This window comes from Gossypium raimondii, chromosome 10, assembly GCF_025698545.1.
Source record: "Gossypium raimondii isolate GPD5lz chromosome 10, ASM2569854v1, whole genome shotgun sequence".
Classification (NCBI taxonomy): domain Eukaryota; kingdom Viridiplantae; phylum Streptophyta; class Magnoliopsida; order Malvales; family Malvaceae; genus Gossypium; species Gossypium raimondii.
In genome coordinates, this window is record NC_068574.1 from 44940915 (window position 1) to 44966736 (window position 25822).

The window sequence follows — 25822 nt, forward strand, 5'->3', positions numbered from 1 at the left end:
TATTGATACAACAAATTATATATTAAATATATAAAATTAAATGCATTCATTTGTGAATTCACAAATTGACATAACATATCATTAATGTTATCCAAAAACAACAGTTGTGACCCTTATACGCTATCAAGTATACACACTAGTTTTTTTCACATTAATATACGTATTGTAACACATGTTATCCAAACCATTAACGATCTCATATAAGAGATGCTACATCCGACATTTGGAAGAACCTTCTATTACTCTATACATTCATTTAGCCTTTAATAAACTCGGTCCTACTATAATCAATCAAACATAAATGTATTTACAACATTCCACCACATTGTTCAGCAATAAGCATCAAGTACATCATATAAGTGGTTGTGGTATCAATACCAAAGGGGTTGTAACATCCAAAAAATCAGGGGTTAGTAGAATCGGGTTTGTGAATCGAGAGAGAGTGGTCATGCCTTAATTTTTGAAATCATCTATGCATTTTTAGGAAATAAATGAGGTATTGGTTTGTTGGTTAAGTGTTAGTGAAATGTTCATTCAAACCCAAATTCAAATCCCTTTTCTCTCACCATTTTTATTATTTTGCAAATTTTTCCTTAAACCCTAGTTTGTGGCATGTCTTATTTTTTAAAATAAATATTTCAAAATTAGATTAAGAATGAGTTATTGGTTTGATGGTTAAATATTAGTGAATTTATCCTTGAGGACCTAACTTCAATTCTATTCCTATGCAAATAATTTATTTTTTTGACAAAAACCCCTTTGTTTTAATGTTTAGGCCATCCAAGCCTAGCTAACCTAGGTATAAATATTAATTTTTCACTAATAACCACCCTTTAACCCTCCTCCTCATTGCCCTAGCCGTTCCTCTCCTCCTCTCCTTCTCTTTGATTTTAATTTTTTTTCCTTTCCTCATTTGTTGTCGTCACCTACACCTAGTTTTACCATCTCTTTCTTTTTCTTTTTTTTTTCTTTTTGCCACAAGATTTGTTAACATATTCTCCATGATATTCCTGTCATTTTTCCTCAGTAAAATCAGTCCCAAATATAAAATCTTTAACCCAAAGATCGATCCCAAACATTGCCAAGAAAGTGTCATTACCATTTCTCTCGACTAGCTTGGGTAAGGTCTTTTTTCTCTTCAATTTCTTGATTAATCTTGTCAATTAAAAAAAATTTCCAGATCTGGAATCTGATGGATTTTAAATTATTTCAAAGGTATTTTCCAGATTTTAATGGGATCTCAAACCGTTTTAAAATTTAGCCCCAATTTTGGCCACCATAGGTGGTGGTGCGTTCGCCTATGTGCAAGAAAGGGGGTTGTTTTGTTTCTTAGGTCTTGCCAATATTTTTCCAGTATTAAATTTTGATCTTGAACCCTCATAATTAGCCTTTAATCACATGTTAATTAGGGAGAGACGTTCTTGATCAATTAGCCAATTGGATCCCACAAATCGTGAAGCGTAAATGCAATTAAGGGTAACTAGTTTGTTATTTCAACATAGTTGGGTAAAGTCTATGAATTGATTAAATGAAAGAATTTAATTATTAATTAACTACTAATTTTTCAATATATTATTGAATTAGGTGTTGACCCAAATGCCTCAAATCATCCGTAAGGCGAAGAACGATTGTACGTACGGTTCGCATCGATTCAGTGTAAGGAATCTAACTAGTTTAGATTCATAAAATATTTATAATTTCAATGATTGGTTTGAACTCATAAGTGTGTATTTGAGGGCTGGTTTAATGGTAAATCGATTGAATTTATAATGAATTTGGTTTAGATTCATTTAAGGAATTATTAATGAAAATTGAAAGATTCGCTAGTGTGCTGCAAGGAAGCGAAAAATAAGGTGTGGGTCCTAAACTCATAAATTTGTTTAAAAATGTTAAATATCATGTTATATTTTGCTGATTGGATTGACTCAATAGCCAAATTATTGATTTTGTGAGTGGTCGAACCAGGTATGTTTCGAGCCTTAAAAGCCTAACATGTTGGCAAAATTGCTAGTTTGATAGTATGAATGTTTGATTAAGTTTGTAATTGCATATTTGAGTTATGAGATATGAGAATGTTTGACTGAATGATACAATGTGTTGAGATATTAAGCTTATGTATTATTTAAATGCATGAGATATTTTTTATATTGTGTACTGAAAAGGGTGTTATATATGCACAATAAAAATCCGCAAAGTATGTGAAATTGAACAATATTGATTGATTCCAACACAATGGTAATTTGAAAGATTGAAATAATGTTTCCATTTACTGAAAGTATGTTATTATTGAGGACATGCTGAGCATGTCAAATGAATGTGAAAAGTTTTGAGATATGATTATATATGAGATTGTGTGACATATTGTATATGCATTAGGTTGGGATTTTGTGGTTGATGGAGAAGTTTCGTGGAGTACCGGCGGTATATTAAGTCCGCATTATTCGTAGTCAGTGCATTGCACCTGGAGTACCAAGGGGAATGGCAATTTATCGCATTTTTACTACCAGCTTGTCTGTATTTTTATTGGCAAAATTTTTTGCATATTGTTATTGGTGGTTTTAACCACAACGGGCTTAAGCCCATAATGTTTTGGAGTTCGGATGATGGGTTCTAGGGAACTTGTGGTGTGCAGCAGATGGTATAGGTAGGAATCTTTTTGCATTGCATCATGTGCACGACATATTCAAATGTTATTGATTTATGCTACTATTGTATTTTGTTGTATTAAATGGTGTCAGAATTAATGATTGTTACTCGAATGAATGATGACCCATTCTCATACACCGTTTGACATCGATATTGATAATGGCTATGTAATCATATGAAGTTCCAGTGATGATTTTGTATTCTTCTCTTAATGCTAATATGTTTCACTGTATTTAATGTTTTTGTCTGTTTAAATAATTGTTCGATTCACACTGAACTTTTCATAAGCTCACCCCAAAACAGTGTTTAACTTTTTAGGTAAACCTCGAAATTAGGACCAAACTCGGCATTCGGAGAATCACCTTGGACCTCAGATTATTTTTCTTAATAAGTATTATTAAGTCTTTATTGGTTTTGATTTGTAATTTTTAATTATTTCTAGTCTATGGCTTGGTAACTTTTCTTTTGGGGATTCTTGCATGCATGGATTACTCAAGCATAATAACTGGATAATGCATGATATCGGACTTAAGTAAAATTTGATATTGTTCCCTAGTTTTTGCTGCATTGCAAAGGAACCGTTTTTGGAAAAACAAATCGATAAGGCAACTAATTTTCCAAAATGAATTGAAAAATGATTTTTCCGTTGTATTAGTTTAACTTTGAGTTTTTTGTAAAAGAAGAGCGACAAGCAAACGGTTTTTCTAAAACAACACTGTCAACAATAAAATGAATCCTAAGCATATACGACCTAATGGATGAATGCTTTTAAGCTAACTCAAAGTACAACTACTGTTTTCTCTAAAATGAGTTTATTAAAGTCTTCAAAAGTAACATAAGTTAGCTTAGCCATTTCGGTGGCTAATGTAGCCTTCTCAATCTAGCTATAATGTCTAGGCCGGGTTTGGGAGGTTACAGGGGTAGGTATCGATACATGGACCCTAACAAAACCTTGTTTAGATATTGACTTTAAGGGTATCAATAGCCCTAAATTAGGTATTGATACCAAGGTGCAAGATAGTCCAATTTGTCCCAACATACTTCAAGCATGCATAATTCCATTTACTAATGTTAAACTAGCTTTATTTGATAAATTGTTTTGATATAACAAACAAAAATGTTTTTGAATAAATTTTATTTTTGAACAAAGAAATTATAAAGTTCAAAGCATTAAAATCATTTCAAGACTTCCAAGCATCTTAGAAAATGCTTTGAACACTTAGAAAAGTTTTGGACAAAGTTCAAAAGCAGTTCAAACATTTTTAACTCAATTGAAACATTTTTAAATTGATTGAAAAATTACTCCCCCTACAAAAAGTATAGATATCGTTCATAACGTATCGATACCAATACAATTTTTAGTGATACCTTTTTCAAGATTGATACCAAACTTGCTTACTGAGTTGAAACAAAAATTGAACAAAAGCAAAAAGTATCTATACCTATTGTATTTTTAATGATACCATTTTTGCTATCGATGCCGTTTTTGCATTTTGACTTGATGATTTTTCAAACAATCACAAAAAATATTAATACCTTTTCAAAAAGTATCAATACCTTTTACTAGGTATTGATAAAATATCTTTGGTATCATAGTAAACTAACTTTAACGGTCACTGAATGAGGCATTAAATGCCAATAGTATCAATACTCGTAGAAAAGTATCGATACCTTTTATTACAAGTGAATTTAATGATCTAGTATTTTCATCCCCAATGACTCTATTCAATTCATCAACAACCACAATAGCTAGAAATCAATTAGAGAGTATAAATACCAGCTTCCAAAGGTTCAAAAAAAAAAAAACAAGTGAGATTACAATAGATCAAGTGCTTCAAGATACCTAAAAAAATCCATTATCAATCACTTTGTGCTTCAATTCTTTATCTTCTTCTTGTAAACACTTGTGAGCATTTATTGTATTTTCTATCAACTCAAGTGTTTTCCTTGTATTTGTGCTTAATTGATAAACATCCTAATTTTGTGAGGATTATTTATTTTTTTGTTTATTTGTTAGTCTCTTTGAGAGGGTTGAGTCTTAAGGTTTAGGTAGAAACCTTAAGTGAGTTGCAATATTAAGATTTGGGTAGAAACCTTATGAGAATTGTAAGGTTAAACATTATCCTTAAAAGTTATCAAATTAGTAAATTTGGGAAAATATTTAATTGTGGAAAGCTAAGGTAGGGGAGTAGGCAATTGGGGTCGAACCACTATTTATCGTTATGCTTATTATCTCTATTTTTACTCTTTGCTTCCATAAATTTTTAAAAGACTAATTCACCCCTCTTGGCTATTTCCAGTGATCAATCGAGCTAACAATTGGTATCAGAGCTAGTCTCTAAATATGATTTAAAAATTAAGAGAAGATCCTCGAAAAAGCTTAAATGACAATCAAAACATTCTACAACTATGATGTCCAATTCCGAATTATATTTCCATGAAGAATCTTAATCCATCTCAAATCCTTCATACTTCATTGAAGCATATTATTCTTATTGAAAGATAAGAATGATGCTCTTCATTCAAGCGAATGATCTTACGACTTGGGATATCATCATGGATGGTCCCTCAATTTCTCAAAGACAATGAGAGAAATTAGTGTCAAAGAGTAAAAGAATGGAGTGAAGAAGATAAAAGGAATGTACAACTCAATGCTAAAGCCATGCACATTCTATTTTGTGCACTTGGTCCGGATGAATACAATAGGGTGTCATCTTGTTCCAATGCCAAGAAGATATAGGACAAGCTTGAGGTCACTCATGATGAGAAAGAAGAAGCCTACTTTTTCATTATGGTCATATAAGATTCCAAGGTAAATTCTAACTCATCTAGCTCAATTTCTTATTCTTGTGATGAGTTACAAGATGTCTATGATGAATTAGGCTTGAAGTTTGAACTTATGGTTTCAAAATATAAGAAAAAAAAGTCAAAATTAAAAGATTAAAATAGTTTACTCTCCAAGGCCAATCATGAACTTGAAAGTAAGATAAATGGTATGCAAGCAATTATAAATGATTTTGAGAGAAAGAATTCTGTCTTGCATAATCTACTTTTTAAAGTTCATAATGATTATCAAAAGTAACTTGAGTTGCTTAAAAAAAGAAAAAGTTTTATCTAATAGAGTTTTTCCTAAAGGTTTTAAAAGGAGAGAAAGTTCAAAAGAAAACTTTGTTAAATCAATCTTTAATTACTATAAACACAAGGGCCCCCCAAGTTTTTACAAAGAAAAAATTGTCAAAAGTGTATGGTTCCCTAAAGGACTCATAACTACTCAAGATAATGATATCCTTTCTAAATGGATACTTGAAGGGATTAGAATCTTGGAAACTAATGCTTATGGACCCAAAAGAATTTGGGCACCAAAAATAAAAAATTAATTCTATGTTTGTAGGAAAAGGAGCATTATTTCAATATGGACATTTCAAGCAAAAACTCATGGTACCTTGATAGTGGATGCTCAAGGCACATGACCGGTGACAAGAGTCATTTTATCAAATTGAAGCCAAAGAGTGAATGAGAAGTTACCTTTGGTGACAACTTCAAAGGACTCATTGAATGAATTGACTATATTGGTAAAAACTCTTCAATTTTTATTGAAAATGTTTTATATGTCAACGGTCCTAAGCATAATCTTTTGAGTTTTAGTTAATTATGTGATAAATGTCTCAATGTTATATTTGAGTCTAATGAATGTAAAGTCATTGACATTGTGTCTAATAAGATTATGCTTGTTGGTCATAGAATAGAAAATACATACATGGTGCATTTAGAAGACTTGCATGATTCAAACCTTTGCCTCACGATTAAAAATGAAAATACTTCTTTGTGGGGGCATTGGAAATTAGGATATGTTAGTATGAGCATATTGTATAAATTTGCTAAATATAACTTAGTAAGAGGATTGCCAAAAATTGATTTTAACTTAGATAAAGTTTGTAATGCATTTGTTAAAGGCAAACATAAGAGAGTTTCTTTTAAACCTATTAATGATGTATCTACAAGTAGAATTCTACAATTAATTCACGTTAATCTTTTTGGACCAATTAGGACTACTAGCTTGGGTGGAAAATAATATGTTTTTGTGCTTGTTGATGACTATTTTAGGTTTACTTGAGTTCTTTTCTTAAGTACTAAAGATGAAGTTTTAGAAAAATTCATCACATTTTCAAAAGTTAATCAAAATGAAAAATGTTACTCTATCACTAGTGTCGGAAGTGACCATGGAATTGAATTTCAAAATATTGGTTTTCATAATTTTAACTCAAATGGTATTAATCATAATTTTTCTGCACCTAGAACCCCTCAACAAAGTGTAGTCGTTAAGAGGAAAAATAGAACCTTAGAAGAAATTGCTAGAACTATGCTTTGTGAAAATAATTTGCAAAAATATTTTTGGGCGAAAGCTACAAATACTTTTTGATATGATATTAATCGTGTAATAATTAGGTCTATTTTGAATAAAACTCCATATGAGTTTTTTAAAGACAAAAAGCCTAACATTAACTATTTTCATTCTTTTGGATGCAAGTGTTTTGTTTTAAATAATGGAATAGACAATCTTGGCAAATTTGATGCAAAAAGTGATGCAGAAATTTTTCTTAGTTATTTCTTAAATTCTAAAACTTATCGAGTTTTTAATAAAAGAACTTTAGTAGTTGAAGAGTCCATACATGTTTTTTATGTTCTAACTTTATTCCTAAAAAGGATTCTTGTGATGATGATGATGTACAAATATGGAACAATTATTAGAAAATTGATTAATCATCAAATGAAAGGATCCAAGAACATACACAATATGCTCTAAAGGAACTTAGCCTAGAGGAAATGGAAGTCTATCATCCAAGATAGTACAATTATGTGAAGGATGGTAAGATTTTGAGAGATCCATTAAAAAGGGTAACTGCTAGATCTTCTCTTAGAAATACTTGTAATTATGTTGCATTTATCTCATGCATTGAGCCTAAAAATATTAAAGAAGTATTAAATGATGAATATTGGATATTGGTCATGCAAGAAGAGTTAATGTAACACTTTTTACCCGTGTTCATCGCCAAAACAGGGTAAAAAGTATTATCAAACATAAAATACATATTTTATACAATCGAGTTTTTTATAAAATTTTTGACCTAATCCCTTTTACAAATGTCTAATCCCTCCTACAAATTTTCAAAATGCAAACTCAAACCAATTCAATATTTCAACTAATACACTATATACTTAAACATAATTAAATCATTCACGACATTCAAAGTAAACTCACTAGCATTTAAAAAAACAACCTATCAATTAATATACATTAACATCTTAACCTAAGTAGTAATTAGTATATATATACATCACATTAACATTAAGTCTTCTATACATGCCATAATTCGAAATATTGGTTTCAAAATACCAAAAGATGTAAATAGTGTGGATGATCCCCGACTGTCCGAATTCGAGATGATTTATAACACTATAAAACAAGAAAAAAAAAGAGAAGCAAGCATATAGCTTAGTAAGTACGTATGTAATTGATAAACAAATTTAAAACATGTTTCCATAGATAACATAATTTTAATCAACCATAAATTTTATATTTATTCAAATTCTAGGAAAATATTTTTCTGCATCATAGTCACTAAATTATTTTTATCCGGAGCTACGGAACTCCAAATTAAGTTCTGTAAATTTTCCCTAAAACTAGACTCATATACCGTCTTATCATAAAATTTTTAGAATTTTTTACTTTGCCAATTTGTATAGTTTATTCTTTAAATTCACCCATGTTTCACTGCTCAACATCTCTGACCTCTCTTCACTAAAAATGAATTATCTCACTGTACAGAATTCAGATGATATTTTTGTTTGTTTCTTTTGAAAATATCTCATTAAGGATTATAAGAATATAAATTATATCTCATAATTATTTTTGTACAATTTTTAATGATTTTTCCAAGTCAGAACAGGGGATTCCGAAATCAATCCGACACTGCCTCACAAAAATTCAAATATTTCAAAATATACAACTCTTTTGCTTGATCTGCTTCTTTTATATGAAAGTAGACTCATGAAGCTTTAATTTCATACCTCATTCAACCGATAACTCAATTTATACAATTGTTGGTGATTTTTCAAACTAACATCACTTCCACTGTTCGAATCTGTTCTGTTTCAATTTCACTCATTTACATAACATTACAACAATTTATTTTGTAAGCACAGTACGAAACTTCATCACTCCAGTTACTCTTTAGCAAATTTTCACACTTCAATCACATACTCATATTTATTTATCAATACTCATATCCCGTTGAACACGTCAGTATAATAGCGAATATTCGATGGTTTGCACATAGTACCACCCGTGTAATTATTATCATTCGATACACGTAGTAGCCTTCACATAATACTACACACGTGATCAAACTTTTCGGTTCACGTAGTAGCCTGCACATAGTACTACACACGTGACCAAAGCCTTCCGGTACACATAGTAGCGTACACATAGTACTACACATGTGACCATTATCTATCGATACACGTAGTAGCCTGCACTTAGTACTACACACGTGTTTATAGGCACTTTATTCAAGCCTTTCTTATTCCGACAGTCCCACAGAGATTCTTACTTTTCAAAGATTTACAATTTATCCATACACAAATCACAATTTCAATATTTCAATCCAATCCCTTAACAAATTTAATAATTCAATTCAACTACTTCACTTATTACTTGTCAATGATATATCCACAATTCAAGCAGATTTTAATCGATTCAACTATAAATTCTAAATTTCTAATTGTTATATAACTATTTCATATTCAACCATTTCTCATATATTATAAAAAAATATCAGAAATAGTTATAAACAATGTATTAATTACATATTACTTACCTCGGTGCAAAATATAGGAATTTTGCAATTCAATCCACAATCTTTTCCTTTCCCTTATCGAGGTTGATTCCACGTATTTCTTTATCTATAATAGAAAACTTAGCTTGTTTAGTATTCACAATTATCAAAATAATCCTTGACTCAACTTTTGACAAAATTACAATTTTGTCCCTACACTTTTCCATATTTACATTTTTGCCCCAAAGTTCGGAAATTAAATTTTATTCCTTATTCTTATATTTTATAACATGCTGAACACTTTTCCCTTCTATGGAAACATTAAATTCTCACTCTAACTCTTACTTATGAACATTAAATATTTTTACCGATTATGTTATTTTGCTCGGTTTCACTTAAAATCGACTAGCAAAAGTTGTTTAACATAAATTCTAGCTTCATATTCTTCCATAAAACATCAAAATACATACATTTCACACATGGGTAATTTTTCAAATTTCAACCCTAGCTCAAAATAACAGTAGAAATAGATAAACCGAGCTACGGGAATCTCAAAAATGCAAAGAACATTAAAAACGGGGCTAAAATGCACTTACAATCAAGCTTGAAAGTGTCCAAAACCCTAGATATGGAGTCCTTCAAGTTTCAGCAGTAAGCAAATATGATAACACCATTTTTTACATCTTTTTCCCATTTTAATTCTATTTATTTAGTAAATGACCAAAATGCCCTTACTTAAAAAAATCCTATTTCACTTATTTCTTGTCCATTTTTGTCCATCACTAACTAATGGTCTAATTACCACATAAGGAACCCTAATTTATAATTCCATAACAATTAAATACCTTTAACAAATAAAACTCAACTTTTGCACTTTTTACAATTTAGTCCTTTTGACTAAATTGAGTGCTCAAACGTCAAAATTTTCGAACGAAATTTTCACAAAATCTTTCCATAAAATTCTAGACCATAAAAATATAGTAAAAATAAATTTTTCCTCTTTGAATTTGTGGTCTCGAAACCATTATTCTGACTAAGCCCTAAATCGGGCTGTTACAGTTAAATCAATTTGAACGAAGTAAAGTATGGACCCTAGTTGAAAGACTTTGTGATAAATCTACTACAGGTATTAAATGGGGTTTTTAGGAACAAGCTATATGAGAGTGGTAACATAATGAGGAACAAAGCTAGACTTGTTGCTCAAGGTTGTACTCAAGAGGAAGAAATAGATTATGATGAAACTTATGCTCCCGTAGCCAAGATGGAAGTCATTAGGATTATTTTAGCTTTTGCATGCTTTAATGATTTTAAATTGCATCAAACGGATATAAAAAGTGTTTTTCTAAATGGTTTTATAAATGAAGAAGTGTATGTTAAACAACCATTTGGTTTTGAAGATTCAAAATTTTCAAACCATGTTTCCAAACTTTCAAAAGCCTTATATGGTTTGAAACAAGCTCTTAGAGCTTGGTATGAAAGATTATAAAATTTTCTTATTAAAAAATGTTTTTGTAAAGGGAAGATTGACACAACACCTTTTATTAAAAGAAAAGACAAGGATTTGTTAGTAGTTCAAATATATGTTGATGATATTATTTTTAGTGCTACTAATGATCTTCTTTGTCAAGAATTTTCCAAGCAAATGCAAGGTAAATTTAAAAAAAGCACGATGGGAGAATTAAACTTCTTTCAGGGTTTCCAAATCAAGCAAATGAGGATGACATATTCATCAATTAAGCTAAGTACACAGGGGAAATGCTCAAGAAGTTTGGGATGACAATCTAAAACCGCAAGCTACACCCATGAGCTCTTCTACAAAGCTTGACAAAGATGAAGAAGGTAAATGTGTAGGTATAAATTGTATAGGTCAATGACTGGTTCTTTACTTTATCTTACCGCAAGTAGACCTGACATTATGTTTAGTGTTTGCTTGTGTTCTAGATATCAATCTTGTCCTAAGGAATCTCATTTACAAGCCATTAAGAGAATTTTTAGGTACTTTAGAGACACTCCTAATTTAGGACTTTGGTACCCTAGAGATTCATCCTTTAGCTTGCATAGTTTCTCAGATGTGGATTTTGGAGGTTGCAAGCTAGATAGGAAAATTACATCCGATACTTGTCAATTCTTAGACAACATGTTAATTTCATGGTTTTCAAAGAAATAAAATAGTGTTGCGTTGTCCACCATTGAAGCGAAATGCATTTTCACTAGTAGTTGTTGTGCTCAAGTTTTATGGATGAAACAACAACTTAAGGACTATGGAATTGATATAGATACCATTCCTATCAAGTGTGACAATACGAGTGTTATTTTTTTCACTAAAAAATCTCATCCAACATTCTAGAACTAAGCTCATTTAGATAAGACATCATTTCATTAGAGATAATGTTCAAAAAAGAGATGTAGTTCTAGAATTTGTTGATACTTTGAACCAATTAGTTGATATTTTTACCAAACCATTAGATAATAAAAGGTTTTGGACACTTAGGAGAGAACTAGGTATTACTACCTTGCCTTGATCTTGTGTTCAAATGAATTTGTAACTTTGATGTTTTCAAAATGTTTTGTGACTAAAAAAACATGAAAAAATAATTCATATGGCTCTCATATGCTATTAGTTAGGGGGAGTTAATGTTGTATGTTTAATTTATTTTTGACCTATTTGGTCTAGTATACAAATTTTTGAATGCCTTTTAGTATGCCAAATTAGACTTTATGTGATGTAAATGTTCAATTTTTGCATATTTTATAATCTTCTATGATTAATATACATTATGCTTTTATTCCATACAATTAGGTGTATGAAATCATTAGAAATGACCAAAATGGCCAAAATATCAAACTTAACAAAGTTTCTTTATAATCGTTCTTATAACGAAAATTTACATGGTGGGAACAAGTCCGATAGTAACAACATGATCCTTAAATTTGTGTGGTGGCATGCCTTTAGTCAAAGGATCAGCTAACATCTATTCAGTGTTAATATGCTCAATGACCACTTTCTTTTCTTTAACACATTCCTTTATAGCTAGATACTTAATGTCGATATGTTTATTTCGACTTGCACTTTTGTTGTTCTTAGCCATAAAGACAACAGTTGAATTATCACAATATATCATCAACGGCCTAGAAATTGAATCCACGAGTCTAATCCCAGAAATGGAACTCTTCAACCATACTCCATGTGAGGTAGCCTCAAAACATGAAACAAACTCAGCCTCCATAGTGGAAGTAGTTGTTAAGGTTTGTTTGACGCTCCTCCAAGATATAACTCTGCCAAAAAACATAAATACATAACCTAATGTTGATTTACATGAATCAACACAGTCGAAAACATTTGAAACGGAATAGTCAGTCGCCTCCAAATTGTCTGATCATTTGTACATAAGCATGTAGTCCTTTGTCCCTTTAAGATACTCCAAACTTTCTTTGCAGCTCTCCACTGGTCAATACCTAGATTTCTCTAATATCTTCCCAACATTCCAATTACAAATGCAATGTTAGGTCTTGTGTAGACTTGAGCATACGTCAGACTTCTAACAATAGAAGCATATGTAATGTTTTTTGTTTTCTCTCTCTCAAATTCGTTCTTCAGGCACTGGTTCAAATTGAACTTATCACCCTGCATGATAGGAGTAACACTTGGTAAATAATCTTTCATTCGAAATATTTTTAAAAATTTGTTGATATAGGTTTCTTGAGATAGACCTAAGATATTGTGATGTCTATCACGATGAATCTTAATGCCAATGACATAAGACGCATCACCCATATCTTTCATATCAAAATTTTTAGAAGGAAATTGTTTCGCCTCATGTAGCATACCCCTATCATTTATTGTAAGTAAAATGTCGTCCACATATAGAATAAGGAAACAAATTTTACTCACATTGACCTTCTGGTGTATGCATTGATCCATGATATTCTTAACAAAAAAAAAAGAGATAACTTCATGGAATTTCAAATACCACTGTCAAGAGGCTTGTTTCAATCTATATATGGACTTCTTTAGCTTGCATACCAACTGTTCACCATCACTAGAAGAGAACCCTTCAAGTTGTTTCATGTATACCTCTTCCTCTAGGTCACTATTGAGAAAGGTGATTTTCACATCCATTTGTTGCAACTCAAGGTCAAAATGAGCTATTAATGCTAACATAATGCGTAAGGAATCTTTCTTAGATATAAGACTAAAAGTCTCAGTATAATCGACTCATTCTCGCTAAGTGAATCCTTTCGCAATGAGTTTGGGTTTATGTCTTTCTATGTTGCCTATTGAGTCTTTTTTTTTTAAAGACCTATTTACATCCAATGGTTTTTACGCCTTCAGGCAATGGCACAAGACACCAAAGATCGTTACTTTTTATGGAATTTATCTCTTCTTTCATAGCATTGTATCACAATTCTGACTCTTTGCAACTCATGGCTTATGAAATTGACTCAAGATCATTCTTAGCTCCAATATTATATTATAGTCAGACTCTTATAGATACGCAATATAGTCACTAGAAATTGTTAATTTCTTTTCTATAGTAGATCTCCTCAATATTGAACAAACATTTTCTTGTGGACCATGTTGTTCAACTGGTTGTTCAATAATTTTTGGATTTTCTTAAACAACTTGATCAACTACAGTGTTTTCAGCAGCTTGTGGATTTTCATTGATCGGTTGTTCAACATCCGGTTGAGCTTGAGGGGTGTTATGTATGATAACCAATTTCTCACATGAAGTGAAAGGTTGACCTATAAGAATCGTGTCCTGAGACATATCACTCCCACTGATTGGGTCATTCTCAAGAAATTTTGCATTTCTCGATTCCATAATTCTAATGCGATAAGATGGAAAATAGAATTTGTATCCTTTGGATCTTCTGGCATATCCAATGAAACACCGACTAATGGTCCTTAGGTCCAGTTTCTTTTCTTGTGGGTTATAAACTCTTACTTCAGATAGGCATTCCCATATGCATATATGTCGTAAGCTCGGTTTCCAACCTTTAAACAAATCAAAAGGTGTCTTTGGGACAACCTTGGTTGGAACTCAGTTTAATATATACACAGATGTTTTGGGAGCTTCAACCCATAAGGACTTAGGCAACTTAGAGCTACTAAGCATACTTTGCACCATGTCCATTAAAGTCCGATTTTTCTTTCTGCAACACCATTCTAATCAGGTGAGCTTGGCATGGTGTATAGGGAAACTATATTTTTGTCTTGAAGAAACTTCACAAATGGACCAGGTGCTTGTCCATCCTTGGTGTATCTACCGTAATACTCACCACCTTTATCAGTTCTCAGAATCTTGATTTGCTTATCGCATTGTTTCTCTACTTCATCCTTGAAAACTTTAAAGGTTTCTAATGTTTCGCTCTTGTGATGAAGCATGTAGAGATACATTTATCGTGAGTAATCGCTTATGAAAGTGGTAAAGTAATTCTGACCTTGCACATCCATATCTGGGCAACATATATTAGAATGGATGTTTTCCAATATCGTTGAACTCCTCTTGACGCCTTTCTTTGACTTATTAGTCTGTTTGTCCTTAATGCATACAAAACAAGTACTAAAATCAGTAAAATCTAAAATAGAGTACCCCAACATTTACTAATCTCTTAATCCTTTCAATGGAAATGTTTCCTAATCTTTGGTGCCATAAAATAGAGAAATCTTTATTTATAACACAACGGTTAGTATCAATTTGAACATGCATAACATTATGAGTGGTATTATTTTGCAAATTAAGAGAATAAAGACCATAAAATAGAACATCATTTCCAACAAGTTCAGATTTATAAAATAAACTAAAACTAGTGTTTGAATAACTAAAACAATACCAAATAGTGCAAGTCTTGAAATAGAAACTAAATTTCTAGAAAAACTGGAAATATATAAAGTCCTTTCTAAAATTAAAACAAAGTCACTCCTAAGCACTAATTTGCATGTTCCAATTGCTACCACATACGACTCCATCTTATTTCCTGAATAGATGTGTCGCTTAGCTCCCACTAGTTCCCTCAGGTTTCTTAATCCCTATAAGGAATTTGAGATATGGATTATAGAACCAGAATCAATCCACAATGTATTATAACTAACATCAATCATATTTTACCTAAAACAAAAAAGTGAGATTGATTTACCTTTCTTTTCAAGCCAACTCTTAAACTTGACACAATCCTTCTTTGAATGTCTTTTCTTTTTACAAAAGAAACACTTGGACTCTTTCTTTATATCAGCTTGGGGTTGTATTTTAGCCTTCCCCTTTTGCTTGGCTTGGACAATCTTCTTTCCTGAGTAACCGTCAAGTGTTATTATAAATCTATCAGATTTCTTCAAGAGGTTATGTGCAAAAAGTCTTGATCCATAAGAAGTTGATCAACTTCAAATACAAGTCGTGTTAACACTTTGTGAAATGGAGAAAATATTTCCTCCAAGTTTCTCCACAATCATGATTCATTTGATTATTCATTTGCCGATGGAGGCTAAGCTTGGTGGACCTGTTCAATACATGTGGATGTACCCGATCGAAAGGTATATGAAATATATCAATAATATTTCACAATATTTTATTTTTATTATTTTAATATAATATATAACAAGTATGTAAAAATATATGTATGTGATGTAGGTATCTTATGGGATTGAAAGCTTCAGTGCGAAATAGAGCTTATCCTGAAGGTTCCATTGTTGAAGGGTACATAGTTTCAAAAGGTCTTACATTTTGCTCCCGTTATTTTTCTGATGTGGAGACTATATTTTCCCGTCCTCCCAAGAATGATGGGAATACTCAAAAACAATACATTTTCTCTTTTGGAGGACGTCCAATTGGTACCATGAACACGAAGGTATTGGACATGCGGTCTCTTGCATAAGAAAACGTCTAGGTTCTATTGCATAGCGATAAGTTATCACCACACCATCAGTGAGTTTCCTGAGGAAAATCTTGTCATTCATTTCTTGTTCTTAACCAATAGACGAATAAAGTAATATTTCTTAATTTGTATGCATTTTGACAAGATTTTTCGCAAAATACTTAATATATTATAGGGAATTTTTGGAGTCTCAGCGAGCTGCTTTTGATGGCATTCAAATTAGTAAACGCACAAAGGACAAATGGTTGGTTGAAAAGTTCTCGAAATGGCTTGCAAAATAGGTAAATTGTCACTGTTAAAATAAATTATCATATTATTACATAATAAGGGAACATTATAGAAATTTGTTCATAGAATAAGAGCTAATTGATTTCCTACTATATGGTCGGATTCCAAATATGGAAACTGAACAAGTTGATGCTGATGTAATTGCTCTTGCTCGAGGATCACATAAGATGGTTTCCACATATGATGGGCTTATAATTAATGGTTTTAGGGTCCATACTAAAAAACGTGAGCAATATCATAAGACTCAAAATAGTGGCATGATGGTTTTTGCTGACAGGAGAAACTATTATGGCAATTGCATTAAAATTATTGAGCTAAAATATTATAGAATTTTTTGGGTTATCATGCTTAGATGTGATTGGGTGAATATTAAATCTCTAAGAGTTGAAGAAGGACGCAAATGGTTTTATTATGGTGAAATTTTCTGAGCTTATCCATATAGGGAATCGTGATTCGGACGATCCATATATACTAGCTTCTCAAGCGAAACAAGTATTTTATGTTGAGGATGGCAAGAGTGAAGGATGGCTCCATGTTATTGGAATAAAGCTAAGAGTTTTGTACAATCTAGGCGTTGAAACCCCAGTAGAAGATGATGAATATCTGCAGTGTGATCATCACATTGTAACTTAATAATTTTAGTTTCAACATCTCTTTATTTATAATTGTACTTAACTGAAAGTTATAATTTTCAAAGTGTTATATAAAGAGTGAACTCAACTTCCTTGTTCCTTTGCTGCTTATACACCATTATACCCAAGATGAGGAGATCACTAGCAAATCAGTTTTTCTAACATTTTTGTCTACTTTATAATATATATTTTTTGTCTTTAGATGAGTGGTAGATTGAGAAAATTATAGGGTTTTGTGTAAAGGTTACTGTCTCTATTATGTTTTTGCTTGTCTTTTTTTGTCTTCAGGTGATCTGCCATTGCCACTCACTTGCTAAAAAGATTTCAAAATTAGAACCTTTGCTAATTCACAAGATTTCAAAATTACTATGCTCGGTTTTTTCGTGTTAATAATTCAATATTGAAACTTGTGACTCAACATTAATGATTGAATTTGATTGATATTATTTATAAACTTGTCACTCAACATTAATGATATACACATTTAGGAATTGCACATGAGAGTTGTTCCAAAAAATTTATTTTAATAAATTAACATAAATTTTTATTTAATGAATAAAAATTAAAAGTTAAAATATATTTAAAAGAAGAAATAAGTTTCTCTCTTTATAAAATAACATTTTTATTAAATTTTAATACTATATCAAGTAACTTATTATTTCTAATAACTATTAAAATAAAATATAATTTTTTATTAGATCTTGTCCTAAATTATTTTAATTAAATTAAATTTTCATAGCAAAATTCAATTAAATAGTAAAATAACATAACTCAATGTAGAACTCAAGTGGACTTGTAATTTTACTTTCAGTTTAAAAATATAATTTTTTTTTTAAAAAGTAGACGAATATATAACCTGATGGTAAAATATAACAAATCATTAACAAAATTTCACATTGATCATTAATAGTTTCACATTATATATATATGGACGTTCTCCCTTCTTTTGATTATAAACTTGTCGACCCAACCCTAAAAGCCAAAATAAAAGGTAAGCAAATAAATAAGCCAACCTTGCTCCAAATTTACCGTCGGCTTCAAGTTTCCCGTCAACAAATCTTAAAAGGAAGTTTAGAATTCATATTTTTCCTAGTTCAAATCTCACGTTCTTTTCCTCCTCCTCAAAACCCATGACCTTTTCTGTGCTCTGTTGGGTGCTTCATCATTAACCGTCATCTATTACCACTCTGTTTTTCTAGGAAAATGATCAGCAAAGCGCGAACATTAAAAGGTGTACGATTTTCTTTGAGGGGTTCTTCCATGGGTTCGAACACCTTGGGAAGTGCTGCTACCGATAGTCAAAGTATGGGAGATGAAACTCTAACTCAAATAGCAAAAGAAGTACCTGCAACTCTGGCTGGTACTTTTATTGCCTTCTCACTTATTCTTTCTCTGGTTTTACACTCATTTATTACATTCTGCAAATGCCCCTTCTCACTTTTTCCAATTAAGTTTCTTGATAGATTCTTGTTAGCATATAAGGGTTTATAACAATTCGTGCTTGAATGGGAGATAGATTTTGGTTTATGCTATAAGGTTAGGTCTTCAACTAGTTTCCATTTAGGTTTGACTTCTTTTTGTCTAATTTGACTCTTCAATTGAAAATTTATATAAATTACCACTTTACTTTGACTGTTTTCAACTTTTATGCAACATATGTTCAAGCTTATTATTGATGTATATAGATTTTGGCATCTGCTGTCTTTACTTATTGCTGTGATATGATAGGTTTTAGTTTCACCTAGAAATTAGAAGACAACTATTTGGTTCTTAAATAGGGGACTCTTGGGAATTTTTTACTCTTTGGCTTATAATTGATCCAAGTCATTATTTGCAAAATAATCAACATCTTTTTTTTTCCCAATTTAGCCATCTTTTAATTAAGTTGATTAAGTTGACTAATGGCTAATGGTTTGCTAGCCTAGTTTTCTTTTTGTTCACAATATATACAGAGAAACAAAAAATTTCAGCTTTAACTTTGTGTTTGTTTTTTTTTTTCTTTGTTTCATTCCTTGCTTAATTTAATCTAATTATGATTTCAGTATGTTGAAATTTGAGGGTTTAGTCTCTTTAATCCGAGATAATTTAGCCTGTACTTCTATATGGGAATTGTTTATGATGTTAAAAGTGATGAATTGATTTTTGTTTAAATTATAAATTTATTATTAATTGAATGATATATGTTTAATTATTCAAAAAATAATGGTCATAAAATATTGTTAAATTAAATATGCAAAGATGATGAAGTAGAGTGAGATGCAAATATTGTTAAATTCGAGACCACTGCAAGCTTTTGCTTTCCTTTATTTTCCCTCTTTTATTTCTATTTCTATTGTGGATCCAACCCTCATGTTTCCTTTTATTTTTATCCTTAGATGAAATGTAAATCAAATAAGTTAAATTCATCCTTAAAGCAAGATTTCGAAATTAAGTTGAGTTAAAAAGAATCTTGTTATTTGAACTGTTGAACATTGCCATTAGCATCACAAATTCCCCACCTTTCCTGTTACCAAGAGAATAGGGTACTATTTTGGCTTACCCATGCTTCCTATTCAAGACTCCTATTATTGGTGAATCAAGTTCAGAAATAAAATCATTCAAAAACCCTTCTCTTAAATAAAGAAGTTTGATGCTTCTTTGACTTTACCCCTATTTGAGGCACTTTCACATTACAAGTAATAGCATAAAAAAAACTTGTTTATGTATTTTTTAAGATAGATAAAATAAAAGGTAAGTTAGTGAGGGTGCTTTGTAATGAAGAAAGTATAGTCCATGACATAATGGAATTTGGTAGTGCTAAATTTCAATGGGTAGATCAAAACATTAATGTTATCTCTAAATCAATTAAGATTACAATTATTATGAACATGAAAATGTAGATAAAAACAAGTTTACAGCATTTAACTGTTAATGTTTTACATTTTTTACTATGACAAGGTCCACAAGGGGTAGAGGTAGTTTCATATTTTCAAACAAGGAAATAGAGTTGTACTATTATACCAATTTAATCAATGTTACGATGTGCTGAGAAAGAGAACAGAGATGAATTGTGGGAATGTGTGGTTTATTTAAAGAATCAAAAACTGGTTTATGCTTGAGGTACAAAATGTTGGAAACAACACCTTAATACATAAAAATCCTGTTTTGTCACCAACATGAACCCTTTTTATCTATAAACTGCTCTGCTAGATACAAAGTTATACTGTGTATCCCCTATCTTATATTGGAAAATGGGATTTCACTTCTCACAATTCACCTAAGGCAGCTAGTATAATATCTGTATTCATCTTTTATTATGCTTTTATATAATTAATATTGGTATGTTTTTTATTTTATTTTACCATATTCACAATTTGCTCTTGCATCATATTTATTTTTTCACATTGATACATAAATTTTTTTTTGTTTCATTTTCATATCTAAACTATAATTGCTACTTTTGACAGAGGCTACTAAGGGTACTAAGAGAAAGCGAGGGCCTACAAATATGAAAGATATATGGAATCTTCACCCAGGAACTCGTATAATAGTAGATGACAACCAATATGGCTAGCCTATTGGGAAGGAAGTGTCCAAATTGGCTGAATTTCTTGGTACAATTGCAAAGACTGGTTCTATCTATCCTTTGAATACAAAACATTGGAAACATCTTTCCAAATATGTGTTGGAAAACATATTGAGAATCGATCATGTATGTAGTACATAATCATTTTCTAATTTAAAGTATTGCAATAATTTTGCATTATTTGAAATTGTATGTAATGAGTACTTGTTACATTAATTTGTTATATGTGTAGGAAAAGTTTGATCTCCAAGGTAAGGTGGAGGACTCCAACATCCTCTCACATGTTGGAAAACTCTAGAAGGAGTTTAAATCGACTTTGAAGACTAGATACCATAAAAAGATGGTCAGAGAAGGTTGACCGATTTAAGAAATATATGAAAACAATACTCCTTGTGTGCATGATGATCAATGGAAGTGGTTGGTGGAGCAATGGGGAACACCACAAGCTACGGTATGCACTTTTATTAGACTAAATGTCCCATTTTTTTTTGCTTCCACTTACGGTACGATCAAAGTAAGGGGTGCATATATGCGTGATGTGTTGAATGAGGCACAATAAACTTAGCTTTCCTATTACTCTCATATTTTTTTTCTCATATTTAAACAACAGGCACAATCAGAAAAGGCGAAAGAATCCTGAACAAAAGTGCATTATGCACACACCACTAGTAACATAGGATATGCGACCCTCAATGCACAATTTGTAAGTATTACATATTAATCAATATGTAACTTAAATTAATTGTTCTGCGCTCATTGGTGAATATTGTTAACAATTATTGTTTTGTTGTATAATAGGCTGAGAAGGAAGACCGTGAACCCTTGCGTTTGGAGCAGTTTAGATTTCAACATTTGCGAAAAGATGAGAGTGAAAAATTGAGCAGTGAGATAGCAGAACAAGTTTATGTAAGAAACAAATGGGTATTTTTTATGTTAATTTATTTTGACATCAGTTTTACTTTTTTTTAAAATATATTTTTCTAATAAAAGAGAACTGTAGAATGAAGCATGCAAGAGGGTTAAAGAATCTATGCCAATACCTGAGAGTTCTTTTGCACATCAAAATAATATTGCATTAGAAAACAAGGTGTATACACAATTGTTCGGCCCTGACAAGGATGGAAAAATGTTGGGATATGGACGTGGGATGACCAAATCCAGGTTGTTTGGCTATGGTTCAGTCACCCGAGGAAGCCAATCTACATTAGTCATCAGTACATTAATTAAAGAGATAAGCACTAAACATGTTGAGAAAATATAAACAATTCAAGTCGAACAAGCAGTTTGAGAGAAAACTCTACTCGAGGAAGTAGAATCTTGATTCTGTAGAAAGCCGCAGAGTGAGAAGCTCGTTTGATAGCTGAGGTAGAAGAAAGATTTATGAAATTAACTAAAATTCGAGAGACAAAGTTCATGGATATGATGGATGCTCGTGAGAATAAGTATAAGGCTCTCCTCAACGAGAATATGGCAAAGGGAATGTCAAGTAAGTACAAGGCTTTTCATAGTAAGATAATAAAGTGACTATTTTGTAACTAGATTGTCAATAAGTTTGTTAATGATTTAATAGACATTGATTGTTGTAATTGAATGGTAGGTTCTTATTTGATGTCTTCATTGCTTACTCAACTAATAATTAATGGATGTATTGATGAAAATTCTTTATTTAGTTTCAATTTATGGTTCTTTGGTTAATACTAAAATATTCTTCCCATGTGTTCATGTTGTTTCTCATCTAACTCATATAAATAGAAAATGCACATTGCTATATTTGCAATTGAATTTCAGAGTAGCGGACTTGATGATAAAGCCTTTAGTTCGAATGATGATGAATGAGGCTTACTGCATATTATGTATTATATATATATATGTTATAGTGGTTGATGAATGCAGTTGTCCCATAATTTTTTGATGTCATGGGAAACAGGTTGACAACATGTTTGCAACGTGTTGACTACTTCTATTAGGATTTGTATAATTTTTTTGTCATGTGAAATAGGTTGACAACATGTTTGCAACTTGTTGACTGCTTCTATTAGGATTTTTATATAAATTACTAACTGCAATATTCAATGGTAATTGTGTATTTATATAATCATTTTATGTTAATTAATTGTTCAATTAATATTGTCTCAAACTTTTTCAAACCCAATACATACAAATTTGCTCATATTTTGCCAAAATAGGCTCTTAAAAATCGAGGAAAAATGTCGTAAAAAAACATTGGACATGAGACAAAAGATTTATCCCAACCTTTTTAAGTTTTCGTTAGATGGGTTTACCCTAACCTTTTTAAGGTTGCCTTAGACGGGTTTATCCCAACTTTTTTTAAGGTGCATTGGAAAAGGTTTATCCTAATCTTTTTAAGGTTGCTTTAAACGAGTCTATCTCAAGATTTTTAAGGTTGTCTTAGACAGGTCAATCCCAACCTTTTTTAAAAGTTGCCTTAGACAATGCCTATCCCAACCTTTTTCAGGTTACCTTAGACGAATCTATCCCAACCTGTTTAAGGTTGCCTTAGACGAGTTTATTCCAACCTTTTTTGAAGGTTGCCTTAGACTGGTCTACCCTAACATTTTTAAAAGGTTGCCTTAGACAAGTCTATCTCAACCTTTTTAAAAAGTTGCTTTAGACAAGGTCTATCCCAAATTTTTTAAAAGGTTGCCTTCGACTGGTCTATCCCAACCTTTTTTAAAGGTTGCCTTAGACAAGGTCTATACCAACCTTTTTAAGGTTACCTTGGACGATTCTATCCCAATCTTTTTTAAAGGTTGCCTTAGACAAGGTCTATCCCAACTTTTTTTAAAGGTTTCCTTAGACAAAGTCTATCCCAACTTTTTTAAAAGTTCATCTTAGACTAGTCTATCCCAACCTTTTTAAGGTTGCCTTAGACGAGCCTATCCCAACATTTTTCAAAGGTTGGCCTTGACTAGGTCTTTCCCAACCCTTTAATAAGGGCCGGCTTATGTTGACTTATCCTGACGCTTTTTCAAAAGTGTCGTAGAGTCTATGTCAACTGTGCTATAGGCAACCTTTTTGGAAGTTTCGGGAGAAGCGTCGCGAAACCTATGCCAACCTTTTTTGCGTCTTCTTAGGTCAAAAAAAGTGTCGCGGTAGGCTTGTTTTGTTGTAGTGTGACAACAAAAGTGAGCAATTTAGATGACATTGTATAGAACACAACAAAAATAGGGGACAAGAAATTGTTTATGCAGTTTGGTTTTTCAACGTTTGTGGACCCTAACTCAGTGAGTAAATCCATTATAATTAATCCCAATACAACAAGTGATTTAAGTCCTATCGTACTCAGTATAGCAACATTACTTTTGTACCTAAAGATCCAAATCACTCACCTCTAAGTTCTCTCCTAATTGTAAAACCAAGTAACAAACTTGTTTACACTCTTAAAAAAATATTCCTCAATATACAGATAAGTGCTCTCAACTCTACACCTTTCTAACTTACATAAGCCTTTAATATATAAAAGTTTAAGGCTTGCTAAGATAAAAATCAATTACAACAATTTTCCACTAAAATAGCCTCATAAAAAGGCTTTACAAATATCCTCATAAAGTTCTTATAAAATCAAATATCTCCAAAGTAATTATTCAAATAAGTCAAGTCAATCTCGACAAAACAAGGGATCTAATTTGCTTAATTTGAATTGATTCAATCTTTAAAGATTTGTTGCTCCATAAGATGGATCTTCAAATATGAGCCAACACATGTTCACAAAATCATCTAAGTCGTTGCCCAATTGATTTGCTGAAAAGATTGCCAAGTTAAAAAATGACAAGTTATGTTTCCTGTCGCACTGTCAGTCGTAATGACCATTTCCATTGGCACTTCGAGAGCCACTTAAAAAACTTGTTTTAATAATAAAACATCTATCAATGTTGAAAAAGCCTTTCATATTTGGAGCACAAATCCATCTTTACAAAGTAATCTTTAATCCATCTTGATCCGCTCAACTCTCATTAAATCAATTATCATTAATACTACGAAGGATCATAGAATCAACCTATATCTCCCTAGATTGCATATCTCAGTATATAAGATAAGTAGATCACATAAGAATCATTAGAAAGTATTTTGCTTGATCCAATCTCTTCTCCAATAATAAACACAAGATTGATTGCACAAAATCCTCGAAAAGAAGTAAGTAAATAATTAAAATATTTTGATAAAACCAACAAATAAAGCAAGTTATGTGTCTAATAATCGTAATAGTAACTTTCGTTTGCACATAAACAATAACTTCAAAATTTACCTCAACAGTTTTTTCTCATACAATTTTATTAATAAAAATAGCTAACACTATTTTAATTTTTCTTATTTGTTGAACAATAATACAAATATTAAATTGAGTTACTTATTTTGAGAGGTATTAAATTGTTAATGGAATTGTCCTTATTTTTCACTTTCAAATAGTATAGTCCCATTTATTTTAGAGTGAATAAATTTCTTTTAACCATATACTACATGGATCTTTTGAGTATTTTTCCAAAGTATTATTTTATATCCATTAAATAACCATACATTAGCATAATATGTGTAAATTTATATTTTAGATTTTTTAAATGTAAAATATTATTCACTTATGATATATTTATAAACTTTAAAATTATTGAAATAAAATATTTTTAGGATAAAAAATCATTTTTATGAAATTTTAAATTCTATTTTGTTTAAATGTTCATTTTTCTTTTTGTAAAATATTCAAAATGAATTAGATAAACTACACAATTGGTCATTCAATTTTCACAAATTTTTATTTTAAGCACAAAAACCTTTACAAAATAGACACTAATATTATATAATATATTCATTTTGATCACTCCCGTTAAAATAAAATAGATAACAGAAATCTCCATAAACTCCTATCCATTGTCAAGAAAACCAAGTTTCAAGTCTCACCCACTCTAAAATTTTCTTCCCTCACTGAAACGTAGTTGCTTTTTTTCACCCTACATTTGAAAAATTACT

The 25822-nt window shown here is 31.1% G+C and overlaps 1 long non-coding RNA gene across 2 annotated transcripts; it reads left to right on the top strand.

The window, feature by feature from the left end:
• Positions 1 to 18228: 18228 nt before the first annotated feature.
• On the top strand, positions 18229 to 22515 carry LOC105776810 (uncharacterized). Of its 2 annotated transcripts, XR_008190281.1 has the most exons (6): positions 18229 to 18265; positions 18474 to 18634; positions 20721 to 20965; positions 21072 to 21290; positions 21450 to 21542; positions 21638 to 22515. It is a non-coding gene; the product is annotated as an uncharacterized LOC105776810 (long non-coding RNA). The 2 variants fall into 2 exon arrangements; XR_008190280.1 differs by lacking the exon at positions 18229 to 18265 and having other exon boundaries at positions 18272 to 18634.
• The last annotated feature ends 3307 nt before the right edge of the window (positions 22516 to 25822 follow it).